We start from the raw sequence: 15040 nt of genomic DNA, 5'->3' as shown, positions 1-15040 counted from the left end.
TCCCTCTCAATTACAGGCAGAGTGGACATCACCACCCCAGAATCCTCAGGATTGGGGAATGAGCTATGGACTAAAGTAGACTTACTGGTATTCTACTAAAGTCTTACTGTGATTCTAACAGTGGAAGCAATGAAATTATATCATTGATGTGGATGTAGTGGCCATTGGGGTTTCTGAGGGCAGGGAGAGGGAAAAACAGGTGAAATACTGGAGCATTTTCAGGAATTTGAAATTGTCCTGAATGACTTTGAAATGACAGTCACAGGTCTTTTGATATCTTACCATAATCTACAGAATTAGGTGGGAAAGATTATACAATACACTGTAAGCTTTAATTCATGCTTAAGGCAATGATCCAAAATGTGTTCATCAGTTGCAATGAATGCACCTTACTATTGAAGGATATTGTTATTGTTGGAAAATGTAGGAGGTGTGGGGAGCAGGGCATATGGTAATTCCCTGTGTAACACTTATGTAACCTAAGTACCTATAATAAAAAAGTGTAATACAATGGTATTTTTGGCACATTGGAGTTGTCTTGAATAATGAATGCAGTGATGGATACAGGTCATTCTATATCTTGCTATAACTTACAAAAATGTGTGGGAGGGAAGTGGCTGTGGCTCAGTCAGTTGGGCTCCCGTTTACCTGGGTTCACTTCCTGGGGCCTCCTTGTGAAGGCAGGCCCATCCACACACTGCAAAGAGCTGCTTGGCCCACAAGCACCATGGAGCAGTGCACGGCCTGTAGACACACCAGGGTGCCACCCACCCTGCAGATGCTGTGGAGTGCCGCCCTGTCTGCAAGCACCATGGAGCATCACCTGGCCTGCAAGCACCTTGGAGAGCCAAATCAGCAAGGTGACACAACATAAAAAGCGAGACTAGCAAAAGCACAGAAGAACGTGCAGAAAATGGACACAGAGAGCAGACAGCAAGCAAGCCACAAGGGGGAGGGGAAATAAAATAAATAAATGCAGACACAGAAAAATGCACAGTGAATGGACACAGAGAGCAGACAGCATGCAAAAAGCCACAAGGGGAGATAAAAAAAAAAAAGTGTGGAGAGTGTTTAAACTATAATGTAAACTATAATCCACAGATAGTGGCAATGTTCCAATATGTGTTCATCAATTGAAACAAATATACCATACTAATCAAGGATATTGTTCGTGTTGATAAATGTGTGAGGGGTAGGGAGTGGGGCTTATAGAAATTCCCTGCATTTTTATGTAACATTTATCTAAACTAAGTATCCTATAAAAAAGAAAGAAAAATTAAAAAAGAAAAAATGGGGCTTACTGCTATATTTCTCTGCTTAAGAAAGCAAATGTAAGAGCATATTTTAAAAATATTCTACAACATTACTGAATACCATCTGTGAGTATACCCATTATGAGTAATATAAGGGTGAACACAAATCTTTTTTAAATTTTGAATTTTCCCTGGTCCTAAAAGATTAATATATTTCTTTAATTAGATAAATTCCTTTAGGAAAAAAAAGTGTTTTGTTAATCATTTCTGCATCACTGAGATCTATGTAAGTTTTTATTTTTAGGCTAAATAAGCATCTTTCCAGTTTTCAAACCCAGGAATTTCTTTCTTAAGTGCTTTAAAGGCAGACTTTGAAATGTAAACATCAGTGAAATAACACCCCTTATCTTTTCTCACTGTGGGACTTTAACAGATCACCTGGCTCCAAGTTGTAACTAACTTGTCCTAAATGTTGGAAAAGTTTTAATTTTCCTTTGAGTAATACCAATAAACTAATGCAGATGGCCACAACAATTTGCAGATGAATTTAATATGAGAGATTTGTAGCAAGTCATGTTTTCACATCCTCTTAGTAGAAGTTAACTTATTGTTTGTCATGAGAACATATTTGGTTAGAATAAAAAGTGAGATTTCTCTCAGACTTTGTAATATCATTAGTTTGTTATTTTCTACATTCATGTAAAGGATTTTCTGGATTGGCAAGAGATGTTATTTAAATCAATCAACCAAAAATAATTCCAACTTTATTTATAGATTTTACACATAGTGAACCTCCAACTGCAGACTATTTCAAATTGCAACAATTCCACTGATCACGTTTTTAACCATTCTTATTGAAAATATGGAAGGATAGTTCAGATTAGCGAGATACATTCTCTCCATTTGACTAATTAGAGCAAAAGATATGAAGCCCTACTTCTTTCTCAGCAGAACTTGAATTTCCATTCATTAAGCCAGGGGTTCTTAACATTTTTTTGTTCCACAGACCCCTTTGCCAGTCAGATGAAAACCAAAGACCCCTTACTAAGTCCACACTATACTGTGTATCACTTAATAAATACATCATACATGCCCCAACATGTCCCCACAAGAATAAGTTTTTTTTCAAGTCCAATTCAAAGTCATGGACCCCTCATTAAGAACCCATCTATTGAGCATTAGAAGCCAACTCTCCCGGGAACTAGTTTAGGAATCAGGGATTTATCAGTCAAAATCAATGTCTTTTCTTTCAAGGCATTTACATTCTCATTTAATTGTAGTTTAAAACACTGACCTACAAATCATCTTTCCTTCCCCCAGCCTCCCCCTCAGTTCCATTAATAGTCCAACCCATATCCCGAGCCTGCTTACTCTAACATTGCAGCACCATCAACCCAAGTCATATTCCTGCCTCACTATGAACCCATCCACTGCCAAACCTCTCCCATCCACCTTATAAGAGGTTTTGCCTATACTGAAGATTGGCTCACAGCACACTACTCTCTTTCTATCTCCTGATAGCCTATCTTCCAGACTCTAGCTATGTGAGTCTTCTTAATTCATTAGGTCATAACTGTGAGGTCATGTAATACTTATCCTTTAGTAACTGGCTTACTTCACTCAACATAAGGTCTTCAAGATTCATCCATGTTGTCCTTTGTGTCAATACTTCATTCCTTCTTGCAGTTGAGTAATATTACATTGCATGTAGATAAGATAATTTGTGTATCCATTCATCTATTGATGGACACATGGGTTCTTCCAGCTTTTGTCAGTAGTGAATAATTTCTCTATGAATATTGGTGTGCATATATACATTTGTACCCTAGCTTTCAATTCTGCTTGGTATATACACAGCAGTGGAATTCCTAGACCTTAGGGCCGTTCTTTAGTTTGCTTCCTGAGGAACTGCCAAAACATCCTCCACAATAGAAGGACACTTCTACATTCCCATCAGCAGGGAATGAGTGTTCTCTTTCCTCCACATCCTCTGCAACACTTTGTAGTTCTCTGTTGTTGCTGTTTTAACAACTGCCAATATAATAGGTGCAAGATTTATATCTCATTGTAGTTTGGATTTGCATTTCCATAAAACTAGTGATGTTAAGCAATAGCTGTTTATATTCCCTCTTTGGAAAAGTGTCTGTTCAAATCTCTTATTCATTTTTAAAATGGGCTGTTTGTCTTTTATTTTCAAGAAATATGATTTATTTATATATGTGACATTAGGTTCCTATAAGATAATTTTTTACCAAATTAAGTAGGCTGCTTTTTCATGTGGGAAACAAAGGCATGTTGTTTCCATGGAAGCAAGTTACTTCTTTGACCATTGAGTCAAGCTGTCCCTTATGATTATCAGTGCGGAGCACAATCTTGGCTGCATCATCACACCTGCAGGCAAAACAATACCTAGAACAGAACAACCTGGGTAACAGGATTTATGGTTACTGATTCTTATAATAATAGTTCCAGTAAAGTTTGTTGGGTTTTCATCAATCACTAGTTAATATAGTATGAGGTAAGGGTAATAGGTAACTTGATTTTGTGCTGAATGTCACGTAGGTTAGGGGTATATATACTAGCCCCTCGACTCAATAAAGTTGTCTGATGAGCTTGAGAGATCAATGTTCTCAGATCCCCTGAACCCAATCTTTCTTTGTCTTTCATTCCTGATACCTTGGGTCACGGACCAAGACTCCGGCAGGTGGTGCCCAGACGTGGGGCTCGAGGCAGAGGATTCATCAAGACACGGCAGCGTAAGATCTTCCACCTCTGGATCAGGAACGCGGAAAGCTGAAAAGCCTTTTTTAAGGTAAGGAGCGTCGAAATTAATTAACCCTGATAAATTGCTGCTTCATATTATTAAGTTTTGCTTTCCACTAGCATCAGGGTATGGATAATCAACCAGGACGCTTGGAAGAATATTCACAGGTTTTGAAAACACTGTTGCACAGTGTAGGCATCACAGATAAGATTGCAGATTTGTTAGAATTGTTTGCTTTGGTTCAAAAGCATTGTTATTGGTTTCAACCACAAGGAAATAATTTGATGAATGTTAAGCAGTGGAGGCAAGTAATGAAAGAATTGAGGAGAGCGTATCAGAAAGGAAAGAATATACCTGTATCAGTTTGGGCCTTAGGACAGCATATTGCTGCTACATTAGATCCTTTGCAATCTGACGAAGAGGAAGAGATTGTTCTTTTCTCAAGGGAGGAAATGGCTATGAATGATACAGGTAAAGATAGGAATTCAGAGGAGGAACAGGAAGAAGAGGAGTTATTTGAAATTAGAAACACAAATCCATTCTTAACTAAATCCATGTCGGAGCTAAATATTTCTAAAGTAAACATATATCCTAATTTGACTCATGAGGTTCCTTCTGCACCTCTGGAACCTGGAAAAGTACCTAGTGGACTTTTCTCTATGGACCTGCCTTATGTTCATAGCAGCTTTAAGCCAAATCCTGTGCCTGTTACTCCATTAATGAGATGTCTTTTATTGGGATCTAGTCAAGGTGTGCCTCTGGCTATGCAAGCTGTAGCAGCTTTTCCTGTAACTATTCAACAAATTCCTCCTGATGCTCAAAACCCACAAGGGGGAGTTTATGCTCATCATGAGCCTCTTTCTTTTAAAGTATTGAAGGACATCAAACAGGCATGCACTCAATATGGCACTCAGAGTCATTATACTATTGGACTGGTGGAAGGACTTGCAAATACCTACAGGTTAATACCTTGGGATTGGGACATGCTGACTAAAACAGTATTGAGTGCTGCTGAGTTCTTACAATTTAAGACTTGGTGGACAGATGAAGCTGCTATGAGAGAATGACAAAATAGGGCTCAAAATCCACCTGTTAATATTACTGCTGAACAATTGCTAGGCTCTGGAGCTTGGACAGGTATTGAGAGGCAGCTTCATTATGATGATCAAGCTGTTAATCAAGTGAGGCAGTCATGCTTGGCTGCATGGAGAAGGATTACAGCTCCAGGAAAGCCTACACAGTCTTTTGCTAAAGTGATTCAAGGAGTTAATGAACCTTATGTGGAATTTTTTGCCAGACTGACTGATATGCTTACTAAGACTATTGAAATTCCTGAAGCTAGAGAGTTAATCCTGCTAACCCTCACTTTTGATCAAGCTAACAATGAGTGTAAGAAAGCTATCCGGCCTATTAAGGCTGCAGGTGGGTCTGTCCTTGATTATATAAAAGCTCGTCAGGACATTGGTTCAACCACCCACCAGACGGCAGTGTTAGCTTCAGCTATGAGAGGAGGAAATAACCCAAAAAAGAAAGGGAATTGTTTTAAGTGTGGAAAATTTGGACATTTTCAAAAGAATTGTCGGTCCTATGTTAATCAAGCAGGTAAAGGACCTCGTACTCCATCAAAAATTTGTCCAATGTGCCATAAAGGATATCACTGGGCTAATGAATGTAGATCAAAAATAGACTGGAAAGGCACACCCTTAAAATTGGGGAACCGCTTTGCGGGCCTAGCTCAGGGCCCTCAGACAAAAAATATGAGCCTGGCCGACCAATTGCCTGTCAGCAGCGGTCAGTATCATTCATCCCAGTCTCAGAATTAAGAGCGGCTACTCAAGGTAGTGCTGCTGTTGATCTTCCATCTACTGAGACTAAATTGATAACTTCAGAGGCAGGCATTCAAACAATTTCTACAGGAGTAAAAGGGCTTTTACCTAACAATACAGTAGGCATTGTAGTTGGAAGAAGTAGTTTAACTATGAAGGGATTGTTGGTGCAAGTAGGAATTATAGATAGTGATTTTACAGAGGAAATAAAAATAATGGTTCAAGCTGTTAATTCTATTCAAATACAAAAAGGACAATGAATTGCTCAATTATTACTGCTTCCCTATAATAAACCAGCTACTCTTCCTTTTAAAAGGAAGGGGGAATTCGGATCAACTGGAAAAAATATGTATTGGCAAACTTTTGTAAATGATGATAGACCTGAAACTACAATTACAATTAATGGAAAAGTGTTCCTTGGCTTAATAGATACAGAAGCAGATGTATCTATTATAGCTAAATGTTATTGGCCTCAATCCTGGACTTTGCAGAAAGTACCTACAGTTTTTACTGGAGTTGGTACAATGACTGATGTCTATCAAAGCACTAATATTTTTGATGTTTTAGGCCCTGATGGACAAAAATCTACTTTACAACCTTATGTGGCTGATGTGGGAATTAATTTGTGGGGCCGTGATTTGTTAAGTCAATGGGGTGCTTTCATTCATATTCCTACCTTATCAGAGCAGGCTAAAACATTATATATGGATATGCAATATAATACTAGAAGTAAAGGAGATAGGAGGGGAATTGGATTTCCTTCCAGTTCATCGGATCCTGAACAAGCAAATTTATCTTAGGGGCCATTGAAAGAAAGGGCAATCCCATACCAATTATTTGGCTTACTGAAACACCAGTATGGCTAGATCAATGGCCACTAACAGTAGAAAAATTAAATGCCCTACATAGTTTGGTTAAAGAACAGTTGGAGCAAAAGCATATAGAACCTTCTAATAGCCCTTGGAACTCTCTGGTATTTGTTATTAAAAAGAAATATGGAAAATGGAGACTCCTGACGGATTTAAGAGCTATAAATAAGGCCATGAGTCCTATGGGAGCACTACAACTGGGAGTTCCACAACCATCAATGATTCCATAAGATTGGTCTCTTATTATAATTGATTTGAAAGATTGTTTTTTCACTATTCCTTTACATCCTGCTGATAAGGTAAAGTTTGCTTTCTCTGTGCCTTCATTTAATAAGCAGGCACATATGCAAAAATATCAATGGTGTGTTTTACCTCAGGGTATGATGAATAGTCCAACCATGTGTCAATTATTTGTACACCAACCTCTTCAAAAGTTATGTGATCAATTTCCTGAAGCAATAATTATTCATTATATGGATGATATATTATTCGCTCATGCTTCTGATGAAAAATTACAACAATTATTTGTTATGGCAGGAAAAATTTTACCAGAATATGGGTTACAAATAGTCCCTGAAAAAATTCAAAAAGAAGCTACATTCTCTTACTTAGGCATGAAATTGTCTGAAGGGTGTATTACACCTCAAAAGGTGCAAATTCATAGAGATAAATTAAACACTCTTAATGATTTTCAAAAACTTTTAGGAGACATTAATTGGATTAGACCTATGTTAGGAATTCCTAATTATATGTTAACTCATTTATTCCAGACTCTGCAGGGGGGCTCAGACCTTACTAGTGCACGTTCTCTATCTGTGGAAGCAGAACAAGAATTAAATTTAATAGAGGAAAGAATTTCATAAGGACAGTGACACAAATTGACCCTGGAAAAATTATAGATTTAATTATATTTTCCACTGCAATCTCCCACAGCTTTACTGTGGCAGGAGGGAGTTTTGGAGTGGATTTTCCTACCTAATAGTAAACAAAAGAGATTACAAACTTATTTACAAAAAATCATCAATATATTAGCAAAAGGACGTGTGCACTTAATGCAACTTAAAGGGTCTGACCCTGATCGCGTTATTTGTGAATTATCACAGGAAGAAATTCATCATCTATATGTAACCAACCCTCAATGACAGGTAGCTATCAGTGACTTTCAAGGTGTTATTGATAATCATCTTCCTACTTCAAAATTACTTACTTTCTTACAAAAAACTACTTGGATATTACCTAAGATTATAAAATCTCTACCTTTAGAAAATGCATGTACAGTGTTTACTGATGGCAGTAGTAACGGGAAAGAAGCATTTGTTACCAAAGGAAAAGAACAGGCTTGGCAGACTCCATTCACATCTGCTCAGCGTACTGAACTTGCTGCCATCATTAAGGTGTTAACAATATTTAAGGAACCTTTGAATGTTGTTTCTGATTCTGAGTATGTATGTCTTACTGTTAAGAATATTGAAACAGCTCATATCTTTTTTACTGATGAATTATCTCAACTTTTTGCTGATTTGCAACATCTCATTAGATTAAGACAGCATCCTATTTACATTACACATATACGTTCTCATACATCTTTGCCTGGTCCTATGACAGCAAGTAATGCTTGAGCTGATTTATTAGTGGGTTGTTTACAAAGTGCTCACGATTACCATGCTTTAAGTCACATTAATGCTAAAGGCCTGTGAAATAAATATCAAAAGCTTACTAGACTACAAGCGCAGGAAATTATTCGTACTTGTCCGACCTGTGGACCACTGACAGCAGTGCCTTTTCAGGCTGGAACTAATCCCAGAGGCCTGACTCCTAATCAATTATGGCAGATGGATGTTACTCACATTCCATCCTTTGGTAAATTACAATATGTTCATGTTTGTATTGACACTTATTCTCATTTCATTTGGGCTACTGCTCAAAGTGGGGAATGGTTTCATCATGTTCGCTCACATCTCTGGTCTGCTTTTGCTGTGATGGGATGCCCTCTAAAGATTAAAACTGATAATGGACCCTCTTACATTAGTAAATCCTTTGCTTCCTTTTGTAGGAAATATGCTATTGAACATGTTACCGGCATTCCCCATAATCCTACAGGTCAAGCTATTGTTGAAAGATGCCATCATACTCTCAAGACTATGCTTTTAAAACAAAAAGGGGGAGATGATGGTATGATACCACCTAAAGATCAATTGGCTAAAGCTTTATTTACCTTAAATTTTCTTAACGTTTATGATTCTATGACACCAGCTGAATGTCATTTTGGACATTCTCAAAAATCCACTGAAATTGCAGAATCTGAGAATCAACCAGTATTTTGGAAAGATGTTTTAAATAATGAATGGAAGAAAGGCAGGGTTAAAGTATGGGGGCGAGGCTATGCTCTATCATTTCAGAAAATGGAGAAGAAATCTGGCTTCTGGCAAAAAGGATTAAACCTAGGACTGAAGAAGTGGAGTCTTCTACACATGTGGATCCTACTGATAGTGAGTGAAACCGGCAATGGTAATGGTAATTACACATATTGGGCTTATATCCCTAATCCCCCATTACTTCAAGTGTTAACCTGGAAAGATCCTTCTTTTCCTGTCTATTTGAATAAAACTATTATATTTCCTGGACCCATGGATGATAGGTTACCACTTAAGCCACGAGAAGAAGGACAAAAGATTTATAATCTCCTTCTTCCATTTGATTTCCGACCTCTTTGCATTGGTAATCGCCCACCATGTATGGCTGTGAAAAATAGAACTATGATCAATTTTAGCTATAATAATACTAAATCTTTGGTAACTTTATTCCCATCCTATCAATACCAAGAATATAAGTATCCAAGTTATAGTTGTCCTAAGAGGAATGCTGGTGATATGCAAAGATGGTATGAATGCCATATGGAAAGAGGATCTGTTGTTTTTAATGATTCCTATGGAATAGTTTGGGAAAGTGCCCCTATGGGAATCCCAACAAATATAAGGGCAGATTTATTTGGTATGGTATAAATAGCTTGGGACAACAAATTAGTAATATGCAGTATCCCTTTCATGATTCCCTTGATTTGGATGAAAAAATAATTTTTACCAAAAATAATAGTGATTGGAAAAATATAGGGAAATGGGTTCCTTTTCCATGGTGCAATAGCACTGGAGTCCATGATCAAAAACAAATATGGTAAGTCTTCTTAGGAGTGGCATCTACTTCTGAATGGAAGGGTAATAAAAGTATGGATGGACAATATTTACAATTAGATCAAATTCATCATTTTCAACCATGTGTCAGAGATCCATATGTGTTTGTGGTAGGGAAGGCTACCATTACTGAAAATGCTTTATTTTATAAGGATGGTGCTTTGTATACTTGCTTGTCTGAGAATATTTTACAGAATGGAGATATTATCACCATGGCTTGCCAAAGATGAAGAGTGTGGATCCCGGTGAAAATGAATCGGATGTGGCTGTCATCACCTGAAAGTCATCTTCTTTTCCACCTGGCTCAAGGACTGTTGAAACGATCTAAGAGATTTTGGGACTTCTCATAGCTGGCATTCTTGGCTTCATTGGCGTCATCACTGCTGCTGCCACTGCTGCTGTTGCATTGCATGAGACGGTGCAGACACAGCAATACATGCATGATTGGCACAAGAATGCAAGTGACTTATGGCATAGTCAAGAGCACATTGATGAAGGACTTAATAACAGAGTTAGTGATTTGGAATCTGCTGTTTTACACTTAGGAGACCAAGTTTATAATTTGAATTTATTAAGAGGATTGAAATGTGATTGGAATGAAAGTAATTTTTGTATTACTCCTTTGGACTATAACATGTCTATGTTTCAATGGAATAAGATCAGAAATCATTTGTTAGGACACAAAGGAAATATGTCATTAGAAATTGAGGAATTGCAGAAAAAGATTTTAGAAATGTCTCATAATCAGATATACGTAGATAATGATAAGGACATCTTTAATGATTTGATTTCACATTTAAATAAGTTTAATCCTGTTGATTGGTGGAAATCTCAACATTTCTTATCTGCCTTAGGAATAGGGATATGTGTATTAATCCTGTTGCTCATGGTTGTCGCTTGCCTGGGAAAAGGTGTTTACCAGAGATTGCACCGTGTGGACACAATGGGACAAGCAAACAACATAGTACTTGCTAAAACTCTACAATAGTACCCCGAAGTCAGTGCGCTTGGCTGCTAGTCAATGACGGGTAAGACCCCCTGGGGGGCAACCTAAGACAGGCACAGTCACCCTGACTAAAACAAAAAGGGGGAAATGTGGGAAACAAAGGCATGTTGTTTCCATGGAAGCAAGTTACTTCTTTGACCATTGAGTCAAGCTGTCCCTTATGATTATCAGTGCGGAGCACAATCTTGGCTGCATCATCACACCTGCAGGCAAAACAATACCTAGAACAGAACAACCTGGGTAACAGGATTTATGGTTACTGATTCTTATAATAATAGTTCCAGTAAAGTTTGTTGGGTTTTCATCAATCACTAGTTAATATAGTATGAGGTAAGGGTAATAGGTAACTTGATTTTGTGCTGAATGTCACGTAGGTTAGGGGTATATATACTAGCCCCTCGACTCAATAAAGTTGTCTGATGAGCTTGAGAGATCAATGCTCTCAGATCCCCTGAACCCAAACTTTCTTTGTCTTTCATTCCCGATACCTCGGGTCACCGACCAAGACTCCAGCATTTCACTTCCTTGACACACTCCTGTTTTTAATTTTGAGGAGATTCCATTTACCTATTTCTTTTCTTTCATTGCTTGAGCTTTGGGAGTAAAGTTTATGAAATTATTTGCGATTACAACATCTCATAGATGCTTCAATTCTTTATCTTCTAGGGCCTTTATTGTCTTGAACATTGTATTTAGATCTTTGGTCCATTTTGAGTTAATTATTGTGTAAGGCATAAGATGGTGATGCTTTCTCATTCATTTGAATGTGGATATCAAGTTTTCTCAGCTCAGTTTGTAGATGAGGACATTCTTTCTCAATTGAGTGGGTTTGTTACCTTGTCAGTTTAAAGAACATTTTACCATATAGTTGAAGGTTAATATCAGAACTATATTCAGTTCCATTGGTCAGTACATCTATCTTTGTGCCAATATCATGCAGGTTTGACCACTGTAGATTTGTATGCATTAAAATTTGGAATGTGATTTCTCTCATTTTTTTTTCTTTCTCATTATGTTTTTGTCTATTCAGGGCCCCATGCACTTCCAATTTAATTTCATAATTAACTATCCCAATTCAGTAAAAAATTATTGTAATTTTTATTTGGATTGTGTTATATCTGTAAATCTGTTTGGGTAGGACAGACAACTTGATGATATTCTGTCTTCCAATCCTTTAATATCTAATATTTACCCATTTATTTGGTTTTCCTTGATTTCCTTTAACAATGCTGCATGGTTTTTTGTTCAAATCTTTACATCTTTAGTTAAATTTATTCCTACATATTTGATTATTTTAGTTGCTATTATTAGAATTTTTTCCTTGTGTCACTCCTCAGATTGCTCATTATTTGTGTACTTTAATTCTACTGATTTAGAGCTCATTTATCAGCTCTTAAACTTTTGTTGTAGATTTTTCAAAGCTTTCTACATAAAGTATCATTTCATCTGCAAATTATGAAGTTTTTACTTCATCCTTTCTAATTTTGATGTTTTTATTTCTTTTTCTTGACTAAATACTCAAGCCAGTACTTTTTAAACAATCTTAAAAAAGAGTTTTGACAGTGGACATCCTTGTCCTGTTCCAGATCTTAGATAGAATGCCTTTAGCATTTCAACAGTGAATTTGTTAGCCACAGGATATTTTCACATATACCTTTTACCATATTGAGGAAGTTTCCTTCTACTCATATATTTTTTTCTTCCCTTCTTCCACCCTGCTGCTTTTGCTGTTTGTGTCCATTCATTGTGTGATCTTCTGTATCTATTTCTCTTTTTGTCTTCTTTTCTCATCTATCTCCTCTAGGATTCACTGGGATTTGATCCTGAGGACCTCTGATGTTGAGAGAGACTCCGTGTCAATTGCACCACCTCAGTTCCTGGTCTCTGCTGTGCTTCACCTTGACTATCCCCTTCATCTCTCTTTTGCTGCATCATCATCTTGCTGTGTGAATCACTTGCATGAACACTGGCTCTTTGCACAGGCACTCAACTTGCAGCATGGGAACTCAGCTCACTATGCATGCCCTGTCTCACTTCATGGCACTGATTCACCATGTGTGCAATCACATGGACACTTAGCTCACCATGCAGGCACTCAGCTTGCCATGTGGGCACTTGTGTGGGCACTTGGCTCACCATGCAGGCTCTACTTCACCACATGGTCATTCATGTGGGCATTCAGCTCACTGCATGGGCAATTGGCTTGCCATGCCAGCACACACATGGGCACATGGTTCTCCACATGGGCAATTAGCTCACTGTGTAGGCACTCAGCTCACCATGTGGGCACTTGACTCATTATGCAGGCACTCATCTTGTGATGTCAGCATTGGCTCACCATGCAGGCATGCTTTCTCTTCTTCTTTTTCACCAGGAGGCCCCAGAGATCAAACCCAGGTCCTCTGATATGGTAGTCAGAGGGCTTATCACTTGAACCACACCTGCTTCCCTCTATTCATATATTTTGAAGTGTTTTTATCAAGAAAGTAGGCTGCATTTTACTAAATTATTTTTCTGAGTCAATGAAGATGATCATGTGATATTTTCTTTTGATCTGGTAAAGAGGAGTATTACAATGATTGGTTTACTTATTTAGAACCATCCTTGAATACCAGGTGAATATCCCACTTCATGATTGTGCATAATTCTTTTGATTTGCTGTTGAGTATGATTAGCAAATATTTTTTGATGATTTTAGAGACAAAGTTCATTAGAGAGATTGGTCTGTAGTTTTCTTATGGTGAATTTATGTTGCTTTGCTATTAAGGTCTTTTGGAATTATAGAATATGTTAGGTAATTTTCCCTCCTCTTTTATTTTTTAAAGAGTTAAGCAGGGTTGATGTTAGTTCTTAATGGGAAGAATGGTAGAATTCAAACTTGAAGCCATCTGGTTCCAAACTTTTCTTAGATGGAAGGTTTTTTGAAAACTAATTCCATCTTTATTTTTTATTCTATTTTTTATTTTGTATAAGATACTTAGATTCCATAAATGTTATGTAAAAGTGTAGGGGATTTCCATATGCCTCAATCCCTACCACTCCCACACTTTCCCATAATAGCAATGTCCTTCATTACTGTGGTTAATTTGTTAAAATTGATGACACTATTGAAGCATTGCCACTAAGTGTGGATTATAGTTTACATTACAGTTTAAGCTCTCTTCCACACATTCTTATAAATTATGTCAAGATATGTAATAGCCTATATTTATCATAGCAGCATCATTCAGAACAATTCCATTGCCCTGAAAATGCCACTATATTACACTTAATTTTAAAAAAAGATTTTTAAGTTACATAAATCAGTTGGCCCTACCTTGGAGTTTGTGTTCCTGAGTATGATGGAGTTGGGATCAGATGTAACCTTTCTATACATGCCTCTTCTGTCACATTTACTGGACATGTTCTTGGTGCTGGAGTTGGTGTAGAATCAGGAGACATCAATCTCTAGATGGTCCATGTGACAGCTGGGCCTTGAGCCTCAGGAGACTTGCAACTCCTGCCCTCTTGTTCATTGGACTTACCCCAGCCAGCTAACAGGGAAGTGCAGAAGGTCAACCACCACACCAGGGAGCTGAGAGTGCCTACAACTGCATGCAGGAGAATTGCATCCATCATCCCTGTGGAATCTAAGCCCCCTCTCAATATAGAGGTGGAGTAGACATAACCATCCCAGGGTTCACAGGAGGGAGACATACAGTATGGATTAGAGTGGACTTGTTGATATTCTGCTGTGGAACTATTGTGATTAATAATGGAAGAAACTGTAGCATTGATGTGAAGAAAGTGGTCATGGTAGCTACTGAGGGTAGGGAGAAGGAAGAAGAGATATGATGTGAGGACATTTTCAGGACTTGGAGTTGTCCTGGGTGATACTGCAGGGATAGATGCTGGACATTGTATGTCCTGCCATGGCCCACTGGGTGGACTGGAGGAGAGTGTAAACTACAATGTAAATCATTATCCATGTGGTGCAGCAGTGCTCCAAAATATATTCACCAAATGAAATGAATGGCCACAAGGATGAAAGATGTTGATGTGGGAGAAGTGTGGTGAGGGGAGTGGGGGTATATGGGGACCTCTTATATTTTTGTAATGTAACATTTTAAAAAAATAAAGAGAGAAAAAATTACA

General features: G+C 37.8%; 1 long non-coding RNA gene across 1 annotated transcript; it reads left to right on the top strand.

The window, feature by feature from the left end:
* Positions 1-3534: 3534 nt before the first annotated feature.
* LOC131273642 (uncharacterized) lies at positions 3535-11368 on the top strand. The gene is made up of 2 exons (XR_009180895.1): positions 3535-4065; positions 9112-11368. It is a non-coding gene; the product is annotated as an uncharacterized lncRNA (long non-coding RNA).
* The last annotated feature ends 3672 nt before the right edge of the window (positions 11369-15040 follow it).

The sequence above is a fragment of the Dasypus novemcinctus genome, chromosome 16 (assembly GCF_030445035.2).
Source record: "Dasypus novemcinctus isolate mDasNov1 chromosome 16, mDasNov1.1.hap2, whole genome shotgun sequence".
Lineage (NCBI taxonomy): Eukaryota > Metazoa > Chordata > Mammalia > Cingulata > Dasypodidae > Dasypus > Dasypus novemcinctus.
The sequence above is the reverse complement of the archived record's forward strand: the minus strand, read 5'-3'. Positions and strand labels throughout refer to the sequence as shown.